The sequence below is a fragment of the Puma concolor genome, chromosome E1 (genome assembly GCF_028749965.1).
Source record: "Puma concolor isolate L17-30 chromosome E1, mPumCon1.1.hap2, whole genome shotgun sequence".
NCBI lineage: Eukaryota > Metazoa > Chordata > Mammalia > Carnivora > Felidae > Puma > Puma concolor.
In genome coordinates, this window is record NC_141680.1 from 11,775,207 (window position 1) to 11,800,927 (window position 25,721).

At 47.0% G+C, this 25,721-nt stretch overlaps 1 protein-coding gene and 1 pseudogene across 6 annotated transcripts in view; one reads left to right on the top strand and one right to left on the bottom strand.

Moving 5' to 3' along the window:
* Positions 1–17,469, bottom strand: part of LOC112857120 (large ribosomal subunit protein eL31 pseudogene) — a 39,714-nt pseudogene extending 22,245 nt beyond the window's left edge.
* TOM1L2 (target of myb1 like 2 membrane trafficking protein) overlaps positions 1–25,721 on the top strand; it is a 123,460-nt gene that overhangs the window by 25,520 nt on the left and 72,219 nt on the right. The gene's annotated exons all lie outside the window — the stretch shown is intronic.

Here is a 25,721-nt window from a genome sequence, read left to right on the forward strand (position 1 = left end):
TGAAAGAAAAGCTAAAGACTTTTGCATTATCTTTTGCCAGTTTCCGCTTTAAATCCACCCTTTGGTATTTGCAAAGGTCAGATGAGCTATTTTGGTGTCCACGGCTCTGATTAATGGGAAATCATACATTTCCATTGGCCCCCGAGGATGAAGGATTAGTGTGGCGGCGGCGGCGGCAGGCAGGCAGCATCTGCTGTAATGTCAGAAGCGTGGTGTTGGGAATTGCAGGAGCAGCAGGCCCATGAAAAATGTAGGAGGAGGGAAGCTCTTCTAGCGCTAGCCCCTGACGAGTTTTTCTCCGTTTGCAATCATGCAAACATCTCTAGGAGCATTTGTTCTCCTCCGTTAAGCCTTGTCGCTAAGAATTTAATATGGAGAGCACAAGTACCCTTTCCCTGAGAGGGCTGTGGGCCCTGTGTGGAGGTCTCTCGTTACCTGCCAGAAGGTTCCTCAGTTCCCCGAGAGTCGGCATGTTTGTGTTCAGCTTTTTACCCCTCCTTGTAGGAGACGTCGGTTTTATTCCAAGTTAAATAAAAATCGTTGTGTTGGCTCCCAGATTTTCGCAAGAAAAGCAGGTGCCTGGTACGTTGGGGGGAATAACTGAATACGGGGATCGCTGTCCCCACCCAGGAGCAGATGGTCTGCGTCAGTTCATCTTGTGACCTTTCTTTGCTTCTAAGACATGAAGTCTCTGAGCTCACGGATCATAAATATTCTTTAGGTTTGCAGCCATGGAGGTAAGGGGAGTGTCAAGCTGTCGTTATCATTTTCTGTTTGTCTGGAACCTTTGGAAGGAAACTGTTACGGCATTTTTAGGCACTAAATAAGCCTCCTGCAGCTGCAGGCTGTGCAGACACACGAAGGGTATCACAGCAAGACTGTTTCAGCCAAGGTCAGGAAGGGGCCCTCTGCTCAGTGTCCTGCCGTCTTCCCCTGTCCGGTCACTGTTCTGGAAGCCCCTTCATGCCAGGCACTGTGATGGCTGGCATAGCCTCTGCCTGCCTGCCCGGGAGCCACAGTGTTTAAGACACTAATGGTGATAACAGCCATCTTGTATCGATCACCTGCTGTATTGATGGGGAGCAATGAGAGGGGTGTTCTCTCCCTGCCCTAGAGCCCATGTTCTCATCAAGAGGCAGTCCCACAGACCAGTGCAGAATGGGGGTGTCCTGACAACAGGGCTGTGCTGGAGCAGAGTGAAGAGGTGACATCTGAGCCGGTTCCCTGCAGGAGCTTTTAAGGAGGAGGTGGGGCATGCTAGAAAGAGGGGACATTAGAGAAAGGCACTGTTGGGGGGCGCAGCCAGACCACAGGCTCTGTTGCCTGCATGGGGACCTGGCAAGGGGGGAGGTGGCACTGTGAGGGCTGGTGAGTGACAGTCACCCTGAGAGTCAGGTTGAACAGAGCAGACATTATCTGGAGTTAATGGGGGAGCTTAGGGAGGTTTTTAATGTGCAGGGGGAGCATGTGATCAGATTTTTGTATGGGGGAGATCGTCCTGGGGTAGTGTGGAGGGTGGGCTGTAGGAGGGGAGACTGGGGAAGTGAGGCCAGCGAGGGACCTCAGGAAGAGAGCCAAGGAGGTGGCCTGAGCCCCCTTTTTGTTTGACTCACTGCTCCTTCCCCCTCTTTCTTTTTCTTTCTTCCTTCCTTTCTTTTCTTCTTTCTTTCCTTCCTTCCTTCCTTCCTTCCTTCCTTCCTTCCTTCCTTCCTTTCTTTCTTTCTTTCTTTCTTTCGAAGTAGGGGTGGACAGAGCATCTGAAGTGGGCTCTGCGCTGACAGCAGAGAGCCCAGTGTGGGTTTCGATATCATGAACCATGAGATCATGACCTGAACCGAAGTCGGAGGCTTAACTGACTGAGTCACCCAGGCGCACCCTCCCCCCCCCCCCCCATTTTTATTCCTGCCTTCCCCTTCAGATCATCTAGATCCTCTCCACACCCTGGTCCAGCTTCCTTTCTGAAGCCTTTTCTGGACTCTCCAGGAAGGAAGGCTCCCCTTCCTCTGCACCCCCACAACAGCGTGGGCTGGCACCATTTGACCCTCAGTAGAGACTACCTGCCTCTCAGAACTCCTTGATTCAGAATAGCAGCACTTGGGCTCTCGAGTGATGCCTGTCCCCTCGCAGGGCTGGACCCTATGGTACCGGAGGGCAGGAGGAGTACTTTAAAGCGATTATCACAGTGGATTGGAGGGGACTCGAAATTTGGGGACAGACACTCCTCAGCTTGAGATCCACTTCTGCCTTACACATTCTCTAGGAGGTGAAGTGATTTTTCTTTTTGTTTGCACTTTTTGTTGTGGGTAATTTCAAACATAAACGAGAACAGGGATAACAGTGTGATGAACTCCTGTGTAGGTGCCCATGACTCAGCTTCAAAGGTTCTCAACATCTGGCCCATCCGATCTTGTTTAATCTCGCCACCTCCCCTGCCGCATTATTTTCAGAATCCTGACCTCGTATAGTTTTATCCGTAAGCACTGAAGTCTGTGTCTCTAAAGGAAAGGGCTTTTTGTTGCACTGGGGATTCTAAGCTGTCTGAGCGCTAGCCTTCTTGCCTGTACAATGGAAATGACAGTTTCCTCATCCAGGGCTAGTGTGAGTAAGGTGTGTGAAGGCCTTCACCAGGATCTATTCCATAGCCGTCTTTTGTTTACAACCTGCTGGGCGCCAGGCACTGTCGTGGCACTAAGAGCACAACCATGGGGGAAGACAGTCCCAGGGCCCTTTTCTCAGCCCCAACATTCACCTCCTGTGTCTTCGGGGCACGTTACTTAGTCTGAGCCTCCGTGTCCTCATCTTTAAACTTGGGAGGCAGTGATCGCTACTTCCTAGGGTAGTTTTAAGGTTTAAATGAGACTACGTGTCAGCACATAAGCATTAATACACAGTAGTTGTTATTCTTTTAATTTTTTTTTTTTAGTAGTTCTTATCTTAAACATCCTTTAAATACAGATATTAGTCCTGATTCTCCCAGCAGTCCTGCGAAGTTTTAGTTACTCTGCCCCATTTTACAAATGAAATGACGGAGGCTTAAAACCAAGACAAAATAACTTGCCTGAGGTCTTGGGGCACATAAATTGCAGAGCCAGGAGTTTGTGCCCAGGTCTGGCTGCCCCCGAAACCCCCACTTTCACTGTGCCTCCTTGTTGAAACCTGCTATGCGGCCTCGTGAAAAAGAACATGCTGAGCTCGGGTCAGGCAGACCAAGGTCACGTGGTCCTTACCTTGGCCAGTCCTCGTTCTGTGCAAGCTGAGGATCCGTGTTGCAGACCTACGCTCCTTTGTCCGTGTCTCCTGCCTTTTTCCTGCTGCTCGTTTTAGGAGCTTGTTAGTGTTCGTCAGCACCTGCACTGGAGAGAAATCACGAGAGCAGGACGAGGAAGAAAATTCAAATAAAATGTTCACATCAGCCCTTTTGTGCCAAGTTTTAGTGAAAAGAGGCTGAAACTCTACGGCAAAATGAGGTTCGTAGGTTATCTGTGGATTTTTGTTTTCCCATCGGCCAAGATAGTGAGGAGCGGACAAGGCTTATTTATCCATTTCAACTGTAAAATTGCTAGGAATGGAAAATGAAGATAATGTGGCGGAGCCGGAAATCAAACCCAGACCTGACCAACTCACCGCCTGACTGGGCCCATTGTTCCATATTGCCCCGGGGGCAGACAGGTTCGAGCCCCAGAGGGAAGGAGTGGAGAGTCCGGGAGGAAGCACTGGCTCAGAATCCTGTTCTGAAAGATCTGGTCTGGTTCTGGCCTGATGGGAGTGCGCGTCGTCATACCAGTGGTCAACATTTTGTCTAGCGTTCCACACGTGTTGCATTTTCATGGTGCGGTGAGGTTCTCATGTTATCCAGCTTCGTAAACAAGGAAGCCAAGCAGGTAAGTGAGTTGTCTGTGGCCACCGGGGCAGAGCGAGGACTTGAATGGCATGTTCGGACCACAACCAGCCCTCTTCCTGCACCAGCACAGAGGCCTCTGGAAAATGCTTGTCAGCGGTGCCCCCTCAAGCATGTGAACAGCAGAACTGCCCGGTCGGAACAGAAACTCCAGGGGCCTGGAGCTCTTCCCCAAGGTGCTCGGCCTGCCGTGGTAGGAGATGTGGCGGTCAGCAAACAGAGAAGGCTCGGCTACTGAGATGACCTTTGTCCCCCTGTTTAGTGGAGAGATGGTCTTCTCCTGGGGTTGGGGGGGTGTTTCTGGGGTGACCTGTCTGGACAGCCGTCTTCAACAGTGTATTTTCCCAGCACTAGAACAGATTTTAGGGGCAGGTTGAGAGTCCCAGCGGTATAAGGAGTGGAGAAGGCTCCCTCCTTTTGGGGAGGGGTGCAAAACCCATCACCTCATTTCTGGAATGACAGCCTGGCTTTCTTGGGATTCAGCCAAGAAAACAATTTATGAGACTGACCCACACACTTAACTAGCTAAAGCTTTGGGCTGTAATCCAGAATCCTTATTATGGAAAGCAGAGTTAAAATTGTTCCCTCTGAAACCCCGTGGCTATTTATTTGAATTAGTGAGGTCACCCCAATGACAGCTGTGGAGACCAGTCTTTAATTAGAAGAAGAATTTGCCCTGAACTTCATCAGAGTGGCATTTCTGAGGGTCTTGAGTGTTTTTCTTCCTTCCTTCTTTCAGCCTTAACCTTATTCCTACTCTTTGTTCGCAGAGCTCATTTTTTCCCTTGACATTTTCATTCCTTGTGTTCTCCAGCAGTCACGGGGCCCTTTCCTGCCCTTGGCATGCTCAAGGGAGCCCAGCCTAGACCTAGCTCTGCTTCTGAAATCCAGGCTCTTACCTCTTATTAGCAGCATGACCTTCTGGACAAGTTACCTTACTTTTCTGAGCCCCCATTTCCTCAGCCATAAAATGGGTCTAATAGTATTTATTGCATAGCGTTACATGAAGCTACCACTTACTGAGTACCTTTGCTGTGGGCCAGGTACTGTTCTGAGTGCTTGATGTGTTTAAGCTCCTCTCCTCTTACTAACAACAGGATGAAGCAGAATTCTTAACGTCCCCCATTTTGTAGATGAGGAAGTTGAGGTGCAGAGATCACACGGCTGGTGGAAACTGCCCGATGCAGAGCCTACTACAGGATAGGCACTGCATAAATACCTGTTGAGTCTAAATGTCTCCCTCATCTTAATGTCCATGCAATGTGTGGTCTAGGCCCTGTAGTTTTTGCTTTAACTTTTCTCTGTGAATACTGAGTGTATCGATCTTACCTTCAACTCTGGGCTTCCTTTTTAAGCTTTGTGTTCCAGAAAATTTCAAACACATACAAAAATACAATAGTATAATGAACCTCCACTTACCCTTTAAACAACTCCAACAATTTTCAACTCATAGCCTATTAGATTTTGTCAGTATGCCTATCTGTTTCCTGTCCCGGTCCATGTTATTATTATTTTGAAAGTTTTATTTATTTGGGTAATTTTTATACCCCATGTGGGGCTTGAATTCATGACCCCGAGATCAAGAGTTGCATGCTCCTTTGAGCCATCCAGGCACCCCTCGTCCGTATTATCTTGAAGTGTATCCCTCAAGGGGCGCCTGGGTGGCGCAGTCGGTTAAGCGTCCGACTTCAGCCAGGTCACGATCTCGCGGTCTGTGAGTTCGAGCCCCGCGTCAGGCTCTGGGCTGATGGCTCAGAGCCTGGAGCCTGTTTCCGATTCTGTGTCTCCCTCTCTCTCTGCCCCTCCCCCGTTCATGCTCTGTCTCTCTCTGTCCCAAAAATAAATAAAGGTTGAAAAAAAAAAATTAAAAAAAAAAAAAAAAAAAAAAGAAGTGTATCCCTCAAATCATACTAGTTCAGCTGTATAGTTCAGCCGTATATTTCAGTGTGTATCTCTAAAAGGAAATGAACTCTTTTTTTTTTTTTAATGTTCATTTATTTTTGAGAGAGACAGAGGCAGAGCATGAGTGGGTGAAGGGCAGAGGGAGAGGGAGACACTGAGTCTGAAGCAGGACCCAGGCTCTGAGCTGTCAGCACAGAGCCCAATGTGGGGCTCGAACTCAGGAACCATGAGATCATGACCTGAGCCAAAATCGGACGCTTAACCGAGTGAGCCACCCAGGCGCCCCAGAAATGAACTCTTTTTAAAAACAACCACAATACCATTATTGTGCTCAGAAATCACCAGTTATTCCTGAATATTTCATGTTCAGTTAGTATTCAAATTTCTAGTTGTCTCATAATGTCTTTTTTTTTTTTTAAGTTCGTTTGAATAGGATCTAAGAAGGTCCAACATTACAATTAGTTGATATGTCTCCTATGTCTCTTTTCGTGTAATTTGCTCCTCCTCCATATTTATTTAATTGCAGTTTATTTGCTAAAGAAACCAGGTCCTTTACCCTATAGAGTTTCCCATTATAGAGTTTGCTGATTGTAACTCCATGGTATCGTTGAATACGTTCACATGTTCCTGTTTTCTGTATTTCACGTAACCTGGACATTGGATCTACAGTCTGATAAAATCCAGGTTTAATTTTTCGACGAGACTGCTTTGGAGGTGCTGTATTTCTTTCTCGGGAGGCTCATGAAGTCTGGTTGTCTTTTTTCTTTGTGATGTTTGCAGCTAGTGTCGATCAGTGCCTAGATCCATGGATTCTTGAGGGATTAGAGAATGGTTTCCAAACTGGATTTTAATTACCTGGAGGGCCTGTTCTTCATGATGCCTGTCCCAGGGCTGGACATAAAAAAGACTTCAGTAAGAATTAGTGCTAATTAATGAATTCTTGCCCCTCTTCCAACATCCTGGCTCACTGGCCGGTCATTAAGAAATAGCCCTCTCTGGAGTGCCTGGCTGGCTCAGTTGGAAGTGCATGTGATTTTCGATCTCGGGGTCATGAGTTCGAGCCCCATGTTGGGTGTAGAGATCACTTAAATAAATAAATAAACTTAAAAGAGGGAAGGAAGGGCCCTCCTTGTGAAAGGCATTAAATTCTCCCATTGACTCGGACGCCCCACCCTCAGTCGTTCAGAGGAGGGGGGGGTTGGGGGGGGGAGTGTCGGCAGCCTGGGTGCTCACCTGGGGTCTGCCTGAAGTGCAGTGTGTGATTGGGGGCAGTGGGTGGTTACAGCTTAAGGTTCCTTCCAGCTGTAAATGCCAGCTGCCAACTTTTTGCCCAGTATCAGTCTCAACACCAAAAGGAAGGCAGTATTAAGGATGGAAAAGTCACACCAGAGAGGGCTGGCCTCGCTTTGCATGCCCAGGGAAAGGTTTAATTTAGATGGAAGATTTTTTTTTTTTTAAGTTTATTTATTTAAGTAATGTCTACACCCACCGTTGGGCTCGAACTCACGACCCCGAGATCAAGTCGCTTGCTCTTCTGACTGAGCCAGCCAGGCACCCCCAAATGGAAGATACTTCTGTGTATTGGGTGAAAACAAATTATTTAGAGACTGTCTGCATATCAGGGTTCTTAATTTTACCATTTTCTGAGTAGGTACATTATAACTTACTAGTGGGTAAACTTACTAGTGCTTGGGTTTTGAAGTTGGACGGAACTGGATTCTGGTCCAGGTCCTGCTGCTTGCTGTGTGTGTCTGAGCAGTCATTCGGCTTCTCTGAGCCTCACCTCCCAGGTGAGAAGAAAAAGTTTCCACATGAAGGGCGCCTGGTGGGCCCGGTCGGTTAGGCGTCTGACTCCTGATTTTGGCTGAGGTCCTGATCTCTGTTGGTGGGATCGAGCCCCGCACTGGGCTCTGCGTTGGGCTCTGTGCTGGCAGCACAGAGCCTGCTTGGGATTCTCTCTCTCCCTCTCTCTCTGCCCCTTGCCCCCAAATAAGTAAATAAACATTTTTTAAGAAGTTTCCAGGTTAGCGTTATGACAGGGATTAACTAAAGTAACGAGGTAAGACACCTAGGATATTATAAGAGCTCAGTAAGTTTGGTTGGTGGTATTTTACAGTCATCTGTCTTCTGGAATAAGTCACGTATATGTGGGTAGAAGTGGAGTCTGGAGAGATTTGCAGCCTCCTGGTTGATTTGAGTGTCACAGGCTTCCTCCAGGCCAGTCCGCCTTCCATTCCCTAGTGGAGGAGTGAGTGGCTCCTTTATTCTTCCCCAGTGCCACTCCTGGCAGTCATTTATTGTGTGGAACATCTAATTGGGTGTATGGTTGTGGTCAACATTACGTTGTGAATGAAGAAGGCAGCTTTGGGCCTTCAGTGAAATCAACGGCACCCAGGGTCTCGAAGGTGGAAGGAGCCCAGTGGGTTACCAAGGGCAACATCTCTGGCAAAGCAATCATCCCTTCTAGAGCGTTCTGCCAGGTAGCTGCCAGCCCACACTTGTATACTTCCAGTGGTGGAAAGCTTAGTCTCACAGGCAGCGCGTAAGCACCGTTGGCCTCTTCTCCAGTGAAACAGCAAGACTTGTCTTCATTTTGTCTGAAATCTGCCTCCCTTTCATTTCCACCTGCCAGTCCTGGGTGGTCTCCATTGTACCACGCTGCTGTAGAAGGTGGATGACTAGGGTGAGGGAGTAATACGGAGATGGTCTCTGCTCTTGGTGGCACTGTGTTCTTGAGAGAGCCCCCTCAAAGCAGATGTGCCAAGCATGTGGCACTGCCTTTGTGTGGGTAAGGGTGGAGACCTTCCCGTGAGTGTCGTGTCAGGAATGGAGCGTAATTCTCTATCAGACAGTGTCCGATGCAGGTGGATGGGTGAGACATGAGGGGGACTGACGTGGGAACTGCCTTAAGCTTCCTGGCTATGATTTGGAGCCTGGTGTGAAGTGTTAACCTTCTCACATGCCCCCTCCACCCTGCGGCTCTCTCAGATGTCCTTTGTTATGCTCCCGCGTGAATGGTGCTCACCCCTGCATTATTTAGTGCCATTCATCCCTGCGCTCTCCCGTTCCTACAGCCCGCAGGAAAAGACACTGCAGCATGTGGGCTGCGTGTCATTGCCGGGCAGTTTGTCAGCCTCGAAAGCTGCTAGCGAGCAGAGAGCCCGCAACACCAGCCGGTGATGCAGAGCCTGCGTGCTGTGGGCTCCTCCATCACTGGGAAAGGCCCTCCCACGGTGGTGACACAGAAAAGCAGGAAAGAATCTTTGTTCCATCCCGTTGTTGTGCACCAGCCCCTACTTGTTAAAGATCTTTGGCCCTCACCATCCACCTCTGTGAAATTCCCCTAATTCCAAACCCGATGGAACCAGACGCCATGCATTGAATGGCCTAGCTATTCATCAGGGGTGGATCTTGACATACAGGCTGCCATTTCCTTGTTGGTTGACTCCTATCAACGATAAAAGTAAAAATTCTGGTATTTCTTGAATAGGATTATAGTAGAATGCCTGTTCTAAGACCGGGACAATAAATTAGACATTTCTGTGGTAGGAAGAGGGTCATATTCAACAGCCTGCTTAGAGGTGACCAGATAACTTGGGACAGTCTGCCAGGGATTGCTGTCCTTTACCTTTGGGGTACAGGGACTGATGGCCTCAGCCCTCCTGCTCCCCTGGTATTTGCCAAAACATGCTGTGGGTCAGGAGACCCTGAGCGGAACAGTCCTAGGAGGTCAGCACTGCAGTGGATGAGAGGTGTGTTCACTCCAGCCGACCTTGCGTGGCAAGGTGGGAGAATTGGGAGAGGTTGAATTTAGCTGCTTACGCCTTTGTTTTTTTCCTCCAAGAATCTGAAAGCATGAAGAAATGTAGAGAAGTAGAGAAACACATTCATTATCTTACTACCCAAAGGTCACTATAAACATTTGGCATATTTCCTTCTTGTATGGTTAATGCATTTTTCTTTGCAGAGATTATAATGTAAATACAATTTTGCGCCCTGTTTTTCCCTGCACTTAACATATAATCAGCATTTTTAATTAAAACACAGCTTATACGTATCATTTTAAAATGACTACATAATGTTCCATCATATGGATGTATTGTCATTGATTTTACCATTCATTACCTAAATGTTGGACATTGAGATTGTTTCTGTTTCTTTTGTCCTGGGCTGTTATATTTAACTCAACAATAAATATGGTAGGGCTTAAATCTTTGTCTGCATTTTAGATGATTTACATTTTTTTTATCATTTCATGGATGAGTTTTTAATTTTGTAATTTAAAAATTTTTTTATTTATTTACTTTTTGCTTAAGTCAGCTCTACGCCCAGTGTGGAGCTGGAACTTACAACCCCGAGATCAAGAGTAGGCATGCACCACCAACTGAGTCAACTAGGTGCCCCTAGATTATTTACTTATAATAAATTCCTTTAAATAGAATTGCCATGTCAAAGGGGATGCTGATTTTTAGGATTCTTACTCCAAAAAATTGGTCCTGTTTTTTATGTGCTCAGCATTTATTGGGATCCAACCTAACCCGGTCTGGGTTGGGGACCTAAGGACAAGTATGTGGAATGGGGTTGGGGAAGGCTTCCTCGAAGATGGGTTTTTAGGCCATGTTCTCAAGGTGTTGAACATTAACTAAGGTGGAGGCAGATGGGGATCATGTGGAGAGACTGTCCTAGAAATCCAGACAGAGGGAACAGAATGTGCAAATGCCCCAGAGCTGCTAATGAGCACAGGCCTAGAGATGCTGAGGCCAGAGGACACGGAGGTGCAGTGAGATGGGCTAGAGAGGAAGGCAGGACAAGAGTCAGCAAGGCTTGGTGACGGAATGTAAACCGTACCCTAACAGCAGCAGAAAACCATAAAGGAGCTTTAAGCAGGCCAGTGACATGATGAAGTTTGCAACTCGAGAAAGGTCACTCTGGCTGCTATGTAGAGGATGGATAGGACAGGGCAGGAAGGGATTCTGGGAGACCGGTTAGGACTGCTGCACACGAGGGGCTTCTCAGGTTTTGATAAATTGGCAGGAGAAAGTACATTTCATCTAAATTTCCATTTCTTTAATTCCTACTGAGGTTGGATACTTTTATGTTGATTTGCCAACTGTATTTCATTATTTCTGACCTGCAGGCTCTTGGAACATTAAATAGGCACCATCCCTGCACACTTCAAGATGGTGTGGCCAGACACATAATTCAGCTTTGCATCAGAGCCCTTGGAAACCTAGCAAGGGGAGGTCATGCCCTGGGTCCCTGGGACCACGGTTGTAGCTTCCAAGGTGCACCATCCCCTGTCCTCTCCAGGCCTCCCAAAGCAGGCACCATGACTGGGGCCTTGGAAAGCACAGTACAGCAGGCTCAGGGTCTGTTGACTAGAAAGAGGCCACTTTTCTGCCATCAGATTGGGAAAAAGAGGCCCAGGTGCAGCAAGCTCTATTTATTTAAAAAAATTTTTATGTGTTATTTTTTGAGAGAGAGAAAGACCGAGAACGAGCAGGGGAGGGGCAGAGAGAGAGAGAGGGAGAGACAGAATCTCAAACAGGCTCTAGGCTCTGAGCTGTCAGCACAGAGCCCGACACGGGGCTCGATCTAACGATCCTTGAGATTGTGAGCAGAAATCAAGAGTCAGAGGCTTAACTGAGCCGCTGCAGCAAACTCAATTTAAACCAGGGCATCCTTAGTGATTGGAACAGCTCTGTTGTAGAAGAACCCAGCCAAGGCTGTTTATTGCCAGCGGGCCATAAGCAATTGCTAGAATGGAAAAGGTGAGTAGAGAATAGAGCCTTAGGTGTGAAGTTTACCTCCCCAGACTCGACTCACAGTTCCGCTGCCTCCCCAAAGTTAACAGCATCCACCTTGCAGATCGTGCCTATTAATATATTTATTAGCTTGCTTGTTTGATAGCCACAGGCTTCCTGAGGAAATTGCAGGCAGGGGTTTGCGAAGAGCATACCCTGATTGGAAAAACTTTTCTTACTAGCTGGATGCTTGCCGTGCTGTGGGGTCTTGTGCCTTTTGGTTCTTCCCAGATGGGGGCTGGCTTTGTATGCAGTGTGCATGGCACCTCCAGTTCCACCCTAATTGCTGCGTGCAGGATAGCTGAGCGCACACGGTGGCTGAGTAATGACCCTGCATTTCTCTTTGCAGCTCCTCGATTAGGAAGTCACAGGGACCTTGAGCCCGTGTTTCATTCTGGAGTGTTTTCCCCTGTTAAATCAGAATGGTGGCAGATTGTTAAAACGCTACCATTGTAGCCAGCGGCTGTGTCACGGTGCCCTACATACACATGGTCATGCCCTTGCTTTGGCTAAAGTCCTTCTTATTTGCCTTTGAATTTTACACGAAGACCAGATAGCATAGATATGGCATAGAGTTAGATGAGCTGACCCACCAGAGGCCTTCCAAAAGTTATTTTATGATTCCTGATGACTGTTAGAGGTTGACACAATTTTTTTTTTTTTAAATCCTAAATCTGGTTACAAAAGACATGCATGTTTTTCGTAGAAACTTTTGGAAAGTTACCAGCCCTTCCCCCAAAGACCCGAAGGGAATAAAACATAATTACTCTCCCCAGTACGTTGTCCCCTGCTGTTACCAATTAGGATTAGATTTCCAGGCTTTTCTTGCTTTGCATAGCTGTACACTTTTTAATACAAAACTCTATGTAGCATTTTTATCTTGTTTTTTTCCCCCCACTTAATATGTGGCGAGTACTTGCCCACCATCAGATGTTTTCCCCCTGACCCAGTGCTGTAAGTGTCAGTAGAGGGCAAGCAAGCCTCCCTAGGCTTGTGTTCTCCTGTGGGACAACGCTGTCATCTCACTCAGGGTATCATGGTTTCAGCCAGATCTGGGCACGCAAGTCACCTTCTTTAAATACTGCCAGAGGTGACAGATTATCACGCTTTGAAGGATGGATTTGATTTTTAAAACAAGGCAGTGATTTACCACGCCCCAGTGTCCTATGCCGAGCAAAACAAACTTGAGCTGTGGCTGCAGCGTGAGATTAGGTTTTTCTGGGTGGGTTGTGGGGGAGGAGAGGATGGGTGGGTGTTCGCTGGACGCTGAGATGGCTCTACCAGGCCGAGCACTTGAGAGCCAGACCTAAGCCTCTGCATGAGCACCGTACACGTGGCGGGGTCCAACAGCCACGCGGTGGCCATCAGAATCTCCTCAGGAGCTTGGTACAGATGCCCACAAGGCCAGGATCCCTAGGGGCACTGGGAAGAGAGGGCCAAGGGGACATGAACCTTCAGCGTAATTGTAGTAGGCACTGCTCATTTGCTGTCTAACTCCCATGCCTCGCTCCTGTACTGACACAACCTTGATGTTGTTTGGGCTGGCTGTGTGCCTAGCTAAGACATTTTCTTAGCTCCTGGGGAGAGCGCTCCTTCATAAATAAAACGGCACAGCCCTTCGGCCCCCGTGTCACCTTCTGCCTCTTACAGTCATAAGCATGGAAGCCACAGGCCAGGGATGGCAGAGCAAGAACACAGAAGGGTCCTGGGTCCTTCATGTAATCCGCGAGGGGCAGCTCAGCTCCAGCTCTGTACTGCCTGCTTCTGGATTTCTTCTTGTTCCATGAGAAAAATAACCCCCCATCTGTTGAAGCGACTGTTAGTTTTTTTAATTGCTTGCAGCTGAATGCAATCATAACTGATAAGGTAATGTTTTAATATTTTACAAGGGGGAAATGTATTTACATATTGTGTAATTAAAAATGAAAAATAATTTAAATCCCCACAGATTTCTGGGCCCCCCATCAGACACACTAACACAGTATCTTTGGGGATGGAATGCACGTATCTGTATTTTTAGCAAACTCTCCAAGTGATTCTGATGCACTGTAAAATGGGAGAGTCATTTCTGCATTCATTAATACCATTATTCCCATTTTATACATGAGAGCATTGAGGCCCAAGAAAGTTAAATAGCTTATCCCAGTTTTTTTAAAGTGAGATTTACATGTAGGTCTGTCTGGTTGCAAAGTGCACCCCCTTGTCTGCTCCGGGAAGGCCTCACTTTTCACCCCACGACAGAGCCGCACTGCTTCTGAAAGGAACTTCCAAACTAGCAAATTCAAAGCGGTTTTTGACACAGTTTTACACTGTTGGCAAGGGATGGCGTCACTGCCACATATATGTCCCCAGGAAATGAAGGGATGTATGGTTTCTGGAATGTTTGTTTAAAAAATGGGCTCATAGGTTCTTGATCTTGCCTTCTGCTTTGGAAACAAAAATTCTTTGAATTCGCTTTTTCCATAGACTTTCTAGGGTTAAGTCACTTAGGAATTACTAGAACATCTCACCCATGAAAGGTAATTATGGTTGTTTTATGAGTGTGGAAGACATATAGCTTGTAAGTGCTAGAGTAGTCTCCTGTGAGTTATTAGAACTCACAGTATTCATGTTATACCAAATTAGCCATCAAGGGCTGATAGATTTTATCTCTAGTTCATCAAGGCATTGGTCAGTGCTATACATTCATAACAATTAAATACACACCAGCTCTCTTCAAATAGGATCTTTGGATAAGGTGGCCACTTCAGGTTGTAATAATGTGATTTGCATGGGTATTTGGAGACCTGTATGATAAGAATGACTTTCTGATGGGGGAGAGGGTTTTCACTGTGGGCAAAGGAAGTCGGAGTGCTTGAGAGCCTCAAGGGGCTGGCAGCATTGTGTGGATAAAGTATGGCCTGGGAGTTAGGAGGTTTGTGTTTGGACCTGGGTCTGAATCTACCCCGTGTCAGGATCTCTGACGTAATTCCAAATAGGCTTCCAAAAAACACTCCGTTATCAAGGTCTTCCTATGTGGAAGACATTTGGGGAGGGACTTCACTCTGTCACCTTCAGGGAGCTCCTTTTGTAGTGCAGGAGAGAAGACAGATGCCCAAGTCTGTACATAAGCAGCCATTGTCACACCCCCTTTTCCTGGAGGCTGCAGTCCTGTGCAGGCCTTTATAGATGTCCATTCAGTCCTTACAAAGCTTTGCAAGGTATAGGTATTGTGGTTTTTGTTCTGTAGATGTGGAAACTGAGGCTCAGAGAGAGTTAGCTGCTTGCTCACAGTCAATAAATAGCAGCATCAGATTTGAGCTCAGGTCAACCTGACTCCTAGGACCCTACCCATCCTGTCTGTGCCTGTGTGACCTCCGTGGTGCTCTGCCCTGAGGTGGTGGCAGGTTTGGGGAGGTGTGAGAGGAGACCTCTTTGACTGGGAGAACTGGAGAAATCTTTGCAAAGAGGCAGGAATTTAAGAGTTTAGTTTAGGAGCGCCTGGGTGGCTCAGTCAGGTAAGCCTCTGACTTCAGCTCAGGTTGTGATCTCTTAGTTGGTGAGTTCAAGCCCCACATCAGACTCTGCACTGACAGCTCAGAGCCTGGAGCCTGCTTCAGGTTCTGTCTTTCCCTCTCTCTCTACCCCTCCCCCATTCACACACACACTCTCTCTCTCAAAAATAAATAAACATTAAGAAAAGTTTTAAAAAAAGAGAGTTTAGGGAGGGGGCACCTGGCTGGCTCAGTCAGTAGAGCACATTTTTTTGATTCAAACCCCACATTGGGCATGGAGTCTACTTAAAAAAAAAAAAAAAGAGTTTGGGGCACCCAGGTGGCTCAGTCGGTTAAGTGGCTGATTCTTGATCTCAGCTCAGATCATGATCTCACAGTTCATGGGTTCAAGCCTCAAGTCTGTCAGCACAGAGCCTGCTTGACATTCTGTCTCTATCTCTCTCTGCCCCTTCCTCGTGCATGTACGATCTCCATCTCTCTCTAAATAAATAAATAAACTTTAAAAAGAGTGTAATTAAAAAAAGAGTTTAAGGTGAGTAAAGGTAAGTAAGGAGAATACTAGGTGTGTTCCCGGAATGAGAAGTCTGGTTTGATTGAAATACGTAGTTCCTCGTGCGGATGGGAGGGACAGGAAGAAGGAAATGAAGCTGGGAGAGTAACTGGGACAGATTCTAAAGGGTACTCAACGCCTGACTAAGTTATAGGAAGAACATTTTGTATTTTATGTAAAACTGTCATTGAAGACGATTTGTATTATGCTACTCATTATTCCTTAACGTAAAGGATGGCTGCCGTAATTTCATATTAGAACTGAGTGTCAGCCAAAGAAAATCACCATCTTCCTCAGTGGAATGTTTTCTATTCTGCCTTTATTAATCAGAAAGCAAAGACTATGGAACTCCATATCTTTCCCTTTTTGCCCAGGCTACCAGGGAGCCCAGGCCTGATTTGTTGTTTAATTGTAATTACTGTCTTATCTCTCCAGTTCTTGGTCAAAATTTCATCTTTCAGGGGCGCCTGGGTGGCTCAGTTGGTTGAGCGTCCGATTTCGGCCCAGGTCATGATCTCAGGGTTCATGAGTTTGAGCCCTGCATTAGGCTCTGTGCTGACAGCTCAAAGCCTGGAGCCTGCTTTGGATTCTGTGTCTCCCTCTCTCTCTGCCCCTCCCTGGCTCACGCTCTGTCTCTCCCTCAAAAATAAACATTAAAAAAAATTTATCTTTCGTTTCATGTGATTTCCAGTCTTGCTTTTATTTTATTTTATTTTATTTTATTTTATTTTATTTTACTTTATTTTATTTGCCTTGGGTATAAATTTTTTTAATTTTTTTTTCAACGTTTGTTTATTTTTGAGACAGAGAGAGACAGAGCATGAACAGGGGAGGGGCAGAGAGAGAGGGAGACACAGAATCGGAAACAGGCTCCAAGCTCTGAGCCATCAGCCCAGAGCCTGACGCGGGGCTCGAACTCACAGACTGTGAGATCGTGACCTGGCTGAAGTCGGACGCTTAACCGACTGCGCCACCCAGGCACCCCTGCCTTGGGTATAAATTATTAAAAACTACCTGAAATTCTTTTTGGAAGTAGGCAGGATATATTCTTTAAGTATATTTTAATGCTAGGTAAGAAGAAACTTAGACTGACTTGTTGCACTGTTACAGGGCGACAAGGAGCTGCAACAGGACTGTGAGTGACAAAAGCTTCTGTGGCGTCTTGATGGGCTGCTTGCAAGAGGCTGCTGGGAAGGGCATTGTATCTTTGGGACAGCGGATGGCATTAGTTAGTCGCTGGGAACCCCAGGGGTCCAGAGAGGCCTCAGATTGTCATGAGGGGCCTGCCACATGTGTGTGTCTGCTGTAGGGGCTCTCTGCAGCACCCCCCCCTTGCCCCTGCCAAGTTGAAGTTGTCCTTCCCATGCCCAGACCACCTTTTCTTCCATGTCACAGCAGTCTCTGCTTTGGTCATTCCCCAGGACCACTGGGACCCAATGTTTTGGCTCTAATTAGGGGAAGGAATTACAGTTACAGCGTGTCGGCAGTTTTCTACACCCCACTTTCTGGAGCATTTAAGGAAACCCTCGGTAAATTGACACTGCATGATGAGTCGGGTGTTGGCTTGCCAGTCCAACGAAAAGAGACCATCTCAGGGTCCACAGGCCCTGAGGATGTCAGGCTTGGCGGTCTCATGTCTGAAGATCCATGGTAGATTGTCTTAGCTATACGTTGCCTTCCTCTGGGAGCCCAGGCATGGGCTCTCTGTGTCATTCCTGGTGGTCTTTGTGAAGCCACAGGCCCCTCCCCAGAGACCTGCTGCACATCACTTTATGCCGGTACCTTACATATCACAGCTGCCTTGCTGTAGTGGAAATTCATGTTGCCGTTAGCCTTTTTTAAAGTGTTTTATTGGGGCGCCTGGGTGGCGCAGTCGGTTAAGCGTCCGACTTCAGCCAGGTCACGATCTCGCGGTCCGTGGGTTCGAGCCCCGCGTCGGGCTCTGGGCTGATGGCTCAGAGCCTGGAGCTTGTTTCCGATTCTGTGTCTCCCTCTCTCTCTGCCCCTCCCCCATTCATGCTCTGTCTCTCTCTGTTCCAAAAATAAATAAACGTTGAAAAAAAAAAATTAAAGTGTTTTATTAATAGCAGCGGCTAAAGCGCCTGAGACCCTCTAGGGCAGGAGTGGTCTCTGACCGGGGTCAGGAGTTCTTGAAGAACCTGTTGAAAGTGTGTGCAGAATTGTGTACGTGTGTGCACTTTTCTGGGAAGGTCTTACCCGATTCTCAAAGGGAATATATTCTTCAACATTTTATCCAAAAACAGTTACGAACCACGGCTATGAAAAATGACCTATGGATTTCTTCCCAACATTCTTGAATATCCGTATGAAACCACTTCCCCCAGAGCCTGCTGCTCGAAGCAGCTCTAAGCAGAGGGCTGGAAAACACCCAGACTGGGTGGGAGCCGCCCTGGAAGGTCTTGGGGCCGGCTGTGCAGCTGCCTGCAGAGCCCTTTAAACTCAAGTGCCATCTCCAGCCTCGATGGGCAGTTCTTGTCCTCCCAGCCTGGGGCTGCTGTGCACCCGCGGCCTTTATGCCTCCTGGCTGTGCTCTTGCTCTTGCCCTTCACCGCTGCTCCAGCCACTGAGAGCAGCCACACAGCGTTTCCCCTTTCAGGTGGTTTAGGAAAGGCCTGTTCTCCAAGCTGTACTTGGGGAATATCTCCAGACTTGGGATTAGGAACCGTAGCACTGAGACTTATGACTAGCTTGCAAAACAAAATGAGGCTTTTCTCTGTGGTCCAGGGAGGCTCCGGACCCGGAAGTCACTTGACTTTGTTTTGCCTTGCTCTCCCACGGCGGCAGAAGCACTTTGTGAACCAGAAAGGGAAGCTTTGTTCTCTGGTAGTCACTGAGAAATGCCTTTCCTGAATGGTTACTGTGGATGTAAACAGCTCTACAGAAAAAAACAGAACAAAACAAACCCAAACCTCTAAGACATAGCAGCTATTTCTGTTCTAATCTGATGGACAAGCATTTATTGAGTACCTACTGTGTGCTGATAGAATTCCTGGAGCACTGGGGGCAGCAGGTCCAGGAAGAGCCATTGCATGGTGATAGGGGCTGGAGAGAATCCACAAGCCAGGGCTGTGGGTCCCAGAAGAACGCAATTAATTCAGCCGGGGTGTGTGTGTGTGTGTGTGTGTGTGTGTGTGTGCGTGTGCGCGTGCGTGTGTGCGTGCAGGGTGTTGGGGGCCTCACGGAGCAGAGGCAGGAGGTTGTTAAAGGAAGGAGGTAGCCTCCTGTGTTCTCTTTTGACCCTTTTCATTATGTGAGCACGCATTTTACCTTCTGGTGATTAGTATGCACATAATATTTCATGCTGCCTGTTTTTCATTTAGCATTCCTTTACCGATTTCCACTTAGCCACGAGGCCAAAGTATTTATCATTTTAAAAAGCCACGTAGCATTTTTGCCTTATTGATGTACCCTCGCTGCTTGGCCATCGTCTCATTTGTTGGGAGTAACGGAGTTTTTCCGCAATTAGGCATCTGCAGAATCAGCTCTCCCCTCCCCCTAACTTATTTCCTTCGGGGCATACTGCTGGGTCAAAGTTATGAATGGTTTTATGCCTTTCCTACTGAATGTTCTTTTCTTTTTATTAGGGAAATTTTCAGACACTTACAGAAAAGAGAGGCTGTGATGATGAACTCCCACATATTAGCAAGTTTGGATAGCTATCAACTCATAGCCGATTCAGTTCATCTACACCGCCCTCCCCCACCCCATCTCCTTTCCTGGATTGTTTTGCAGTGAACCCCAGACATCATATAATTGCATCTTTAAATACCTAAGTGTGTGTTTCTAAAGGATAAGGAACCTTTTAAAACTATACTCATAGCTTCATTATCCCATCTAAAAAAATTAACCAAAATTCCTAACGTAAAATATCCAGTCATCAGGTGAAAGATTAAGATTCCCCAATACTTTGTGTTTTTTTTTTAATTTTTTTTTTTAACGTTTGTTTACTTTTGAGACACAGAGAGACAGAGCATGAACGGGGGAGGGTCAGAGAGAGGGAGACACAGAATCTGAAACAAGCTCCAGGCTCTGAGCTGTCAGCACAGAGCCCGACGCGGGGCTCGAACTCACGAACCGTGAGATCATGACCTGAGCCGAAGTCGGATGCTTAACTGACTGAGCCACGCAGGCGCCCCTCCCCAATACTTTCTGTGACCATTTTCAGGAGGCCAAATGGCTGTTTGCTCCGGTGTGTACGGGAGGGAAGGTTTCACTTGACAAGCGGTTCGGAGGCTGGGATTGCTTTAGGGAAAAGGGTGCCCTGCCCGCGGGTCCTGGCCTCAGAGAATGCGAGGGGAGAGGCCTCTTTTCAGGGCCTCTGCTACTTGTCTTGTGTGATTCGTGCTGCATGTGCTACACGGGGTGATAGGTGCTATCCACCCGTTGCTCAGGCTTCCTCGGATAAATCTGACTGCACTGCCGTATCCACATACCAGCCTGACTTGGGTGCGATGTGCAGAAAACGTCAGGCTCATTTCTCCCTTTGGACTCCGCTCCATTGAAGAATGAAATATCCTCATGCTGTTTCTTCGGTGCTAAAGAAGCTAGATAGATACTATGTTTCTTTTTCTACAATAAAAATTCCTAGATGCTAGGAAAATGCCTATTCCCCATTGGATTCCCCACATGATCATCTTATTTGCATGTTTCCCTTGGCAGGCTTTGTTTGGTATTATTCAAGGTGACCCAGTTAGAGCCACTGTTTAAAGTCACGTTGTCATTAATAAGTTATACAACCTGTGTGTGATAAGTCTGTTAGCTCTGAATATTGTACAAGTAGGAATACATGCTGTGTCTGGTCTCTTCTTCATATTTAAATATGGTTACATTTAAATGTAATCTCCCTGTTTGTTCTCAATGTTGATATTCCTGATTTTTCTATGTTGATGGATAGGAGCAATTTCCCAGATGATTCAGAATCCTGTTGTATCTGTCTTTGGAATGCTAATCACATGTGTATATCATGTCCGCACCTCCCCTGTGCCAGCCCAGCTTGCTCTCTGTTTGCTCCTTCTTGACTAGCTGGGGCCCCTACTAGGTGGTGAAAAACCGAGTCATGGGACACCTGGGTGGCTCAGTCGGTTGAGCGTCTGACTTTGACTCAGGTCATGATCTCGTAGTTCGTGAGTTTGAGCCCCACATCAAGCTCACTGCTGTCAGCATGTCAGCACAGAGCCCACTTCAGATCCTCTGTCCCCGTCTCTCTGTCCCTCCCCTGCTTGCACTCTCTCAAAAATAAATATTAAAATAAACAAACAAACAAACAAACAAATTGGTTCAAAAGAAAAACCAAGTCATGAGTAACCCAGTCTAGGAAAAGGGGGAGTTAATAGGCTTGGTCAGGATGCAAATGCCTTTTAGATCTTAGGGTAAGAGGGCTTTTATTCTTAGGGAAAATAGTCTCTAGAGTCAATAAAAAGGTTTACTTACGTTCAGGACAGCCTTATGCCTGGTGCCTGGCTTTTTTTTTTTTTTTTTTTTTATGTTTATTTATTTTTGAGACAGAGAGAGACAGAGCATGAATGGGGGAGGGTCAGAGAGAGGAAGACACAGAATCCAAAGCAGGCTCCAGGCTCTGAGCTGTCAGCACAGAGCCAGACCCAGATGCGGGGCTCGAACTCACGGATCGTGTGATCATGACCTGAGCCGAAGTCAGACACTTAACTGACTGAGCCACCCAGGCGCTCCTGGTGCCTGGATATTTTTGATGGAAGAATTTAAATAACTGGGTTTTAGTTTTGGTTATGAACTTGCCATTTTATTTCTCAGTCTGTTGTGGTACAATATTCCCTTTCTTTGTTTATAAAACAATAATAACAGAACTCATTAAAAATTTTTGATGTTGGGGCGCCTGGGTGGCGCAGTCGGTTAAGCGTCCGACTTCAGCCAGGTCACGATCTCGCGGTCCATGAGTTCGAGCCCCGCGTCAGGCTCTGGGCTGATGGCTCGGAGCCTGGAGCCTGTTTCCGATTCTGTGTCTCCCTCTCTCTCTGCCCCTCCCCCATTCATGCTCTGTCTCTCTCTGTCCCAAAAATAAATAAAAACGTTGAAAAAAAAATTAAAAAATTTTTGATGTTTATTCATTTTTAGAGAGAGAGAGAGAGAGAGCACAAGCTAGGGAGGGGCAGAGAGAGAGGGAGACAGGGAATCTGAAGCAGACTCTGTGCTGTCCGTCAAAACCCGATACAGGGCTCAAACTCATGAACCGTGAGATCATGACCTGAGCCGAAATCAAGGGTTGGACACTTAACTGACTGAGCCACACAGGCGTCCCTGATGACGGAACACGTTTTAAAAGATATGTCTCTATGCCAAATGCTTCAAGATACTGATTATTTTCACTTTTTTCTGTTTCACTCCCAGGCCTTATATCCGGTGCATCTCTTTTTTGTTTGTTTTAAACAATTTTGTGTCTTGTTTGCTTTATGCCATCATAAAATGCTTCTATGTGATTTTAATAATGGCTGTATGATACTCAGTTGATAAATGTACCATAATTTCCTTAGCCATCCTTTTTCGATTTCATATTTGAGTTTTGTGAGTTTTATTCTTTTTAAGTTTATTTATTTTTTTGAGAGAGAGGATGCAGGCATGTGTGCGTGAGCTAGGGAGAGGCAGAGAGAGAGAGGTAGAGAAAAATCCCAAGTAGGCTCCATGCTATCAGCGATCAGCGCAGAGCCCCACACGGGGCTCGGTCCTACTAACCATGCGATCATGACCTGAGCCGAAATGAAGAGTTAGATGCCCAACCGACTGAACCACCCAGGCGCCTCTAGTGTTGTGAATTTTATTTATTTATTTATTTTTTTTTTTTAATTTTTTTTTTTTCAACGTTTATTTATTTTTGGGACAGAGAGAGAGACAGAGCATGAACGGGGGAGGGGCAGAGAGAGAGGGAGACACAGAATCGGAAACAGGCTCCAGGCTCCGAGCCATCAGCTCAGAGCCTGACGCGGGGCTCGAACTCACGGACCGCGAGATCGTGACCTGAGCTGAAGTCGGACGCTTAACCGACTGCGCCACCCAGGCGCCCCGTGAATTTTAAATAATTCTATATTGAACATGTTCCTGTGTGTAGCCTTTTCCCCTTTTTTCAACAGCTTTGGTGAGATATAATTCCCATAGTAGGCAATTCACCCATTTGAAGCGTACAAGTCAGTGGTTTTTAGCATATTTGCAGAGTTGTGTAGCCGTCACCTCTATCAGTTGTGGAACAATTTTATCATCCCATACACATTAGCAGTTAATTACCATCTCAACCCTAGGCAACCACTAATCTACTTTCTGTCTCCATAGATTTGCCTCTTCTGGACATTTTGTATTCATGGACTCATACAACCTGTGGTCTTTTTTTCCCATTAAAAATGTAACATGGAGCACCTGGGTGGCTCAGTCATTTAAGCGTCTGGGTCTTGATTTTTGTCTCAAGTCATGATCTCATGGTTGTGAAATCGAGCCCACTTCAGGCTCTGCACTGGTGTGGTGCCTGCTTGAGATTCTCTCTCTCTCCCCCCACCTCTGCGCATCGAGTACATTAAGTGCATTAAGTGTACATTATTGTACAACCATTTCTACCATCCATTTCCAGAACTTTCTCATCTTCCCAAACTGAAACACTATATCCATTCAACACCAACTCCCCATTAACCTCCCTGCTGCTCCTGGCAGCCACCCTTCTGCTTTCTGAGTCTATGAATTTGACTATTCTAGATACCTCACGTAAGTGCAATCATACGGTATTTGTCCTTTTTTTTTTTTTTAATGTTTATTTTTGAGAGAGAGAGAGCAGGCGAGCAGGAGAGGAGCAGAGAGAGGAGACAGAGGATCTGAAGCAGGCTCCACGGTATCAGCTTAGAGCTCAATGTGGGGCTCGAACCCACAGACTATGAGAACATGACCTGAGCTGAAGTCAGACATGTAACCGACCGAGCCACAGTATTTGTCCTTTTATGTTTTGCTTCTTTCACTTGGCATAATGTTTTCTAAGTTCATCCATGTTGAAACACATATCAGAATTTCGTTCCTTTGTATTGCCAAATATTATTCCATTGTATGGATATGCCATATTTTGTTTATCTTTTTCTCACTCAATAGACGTTTGGGCGGTTTCAACTTTTTGGCTGTTACATTAATGCTGTCATGAACATTCATGTACAGGTTTTTGTGTGGACATACGTTTTCATGTCTCTTGGGTGTGTATGTCTATGAGGAGAATTGCTGGGGTGGGTGGCTTTTTTCTTTGAGATGTTTCTTTAAGTGGAGTCCTAAAGAGAGTATTAGGTCAAAGGATTAGAATCTTTTACAGCATACCCCTTGATAGCTATTGTCCAAGTTATTTTTCCAAAGAGTTCTTAAATGTATGCTACCTTCAAGAACCTGATGTTCTGGTTTCACATCAACCTTCCTAGCAGTGCGTGTTATTCTTTTAACAGTGTGTTAATTTAAGAGTAAGAATTTAACTTTATTGTTTTACCGGGGCTGTTTTTTATTAGCCGCTATGCCTCCCAAGACAAGGCCTCCAGATGGTAAGACTAGCTTATAGTTGAGCCTTACTCTGCTGGGTTGCCTTTGACTGCTCCCCACAAATGCCTTTGACTGTAGGGAGAGTGTTTCTCTTTACCTAGTTCTGAAGGACAGCGCTTTGCAGGAGTTAGTCAAAGCACTCTGGCTTTACTGAGCACAGCAGGAGTGAGCCCGGGGGAACTTTGGGGAGTCTTTCTCCCAGCTTGGGCTTGGAATTTTGTAATCGCTCTTTGAGGCAGAAAGGAGACCTTCCTTTTTAGTTTGGTTCAGGATGATGCCTGTGGTCTCTGGCTGGTCTAGTAGGCCGATTGGTGCCTGGCCAGCAGAGTGCAGCCCTGTCATGGTCCCTCTAGGAGGGACTTAGGGTGGCCTCCTCAGCCTCTGCCTTGAAGACTGTTACCCCCGCCTCTGCCCTCTGCACGCGAATTCAGTCTTCCCCCAGGTCCAGGGCGCGGAAGGCGTGTGTTTAGAATTGTAGTTCGAGGGGGCGCCTGGGTGGCGCAGTCGGTTAAGCGTCCGACTTCAGCCAGGTCACGATCTCGCGGTCTGTGAGTTCGAGCCCCGCGTCAGGCTCTGGGCTGATGGCTCGGAGCCTGGAGCCTGTTTCCGATTCTGTGTCTCCCTCTCTCTCTGCCCCTCCCCCGTTCATGCTCTGTCTCTCTCTGTCCCAAAAATAAATAAAAACGTTGAAAAAAAAAATAAATATAGAATTGTAGTTCATATTCCCCACACTCTCCCTGTGTGCTGGGTTCCCCATCTGGTGTTTTGTATCAGTCACTCTAATCTTCACGACCACTCTGCTGAGGCGTAGCAACTCTTTGGCCCCCTTTCATGGCAGACCGAACTGTAGTTCAGAGAGTTTAAGACCTGTGCCCAGGGTCCAATGACCCAGGACTGACGCCTACAACACCAAATTCACAGCCGTGCCCTTGACCAAATGCCCTTCCTGTCTCCGCTTTTCCACGGAGCCGGTCTGGTAACCTGCCCCTGCTTCCTGCCGGCAGTCTCTGTGCTCCAGTACAGCCCCCACGCTGCTACCAGAGGGGTCTGTGTCAAACGCAAATATTCTTGTCACTCGGGTTGGAAAGGCCCGTCCATTGCCTCCTGCGGAAAGCGTACACTCCTTACAGAAAATGAAAGGGCTCTCCCAGCTGGCCTCCTGTCACTGCTTCCCTTCACCACAGCCCGACGTTTCCGTCCTCACATCTCTGCTCGCTGGTGCTGCGGGCCAGGACCCTTCCTCCTCCTCCAGATTCCTGCCGTTTTGTTTCACAGGCCCTTCCTCCCCTCTCTCCAGCGTGATTAACTATTCCCCCAGTCATCTGTTGCCCATCAGTCTTCCTCTTTTCCTCCCTCCCGCACACTCCTGTTGGAACACTCCCCACATTCTGTACTGGCTGCTTATTTGCAAGTCTCCTGCCTGGTGACCTCCTTAAGGGCAGGGGCTCCGTCTTGCTTATTTTTCTGTCCCACTCCAGCACAGTGCCTGGCGGGGGGAGGCCTCTCGGTTAAAGTTTTTGAATTAAACT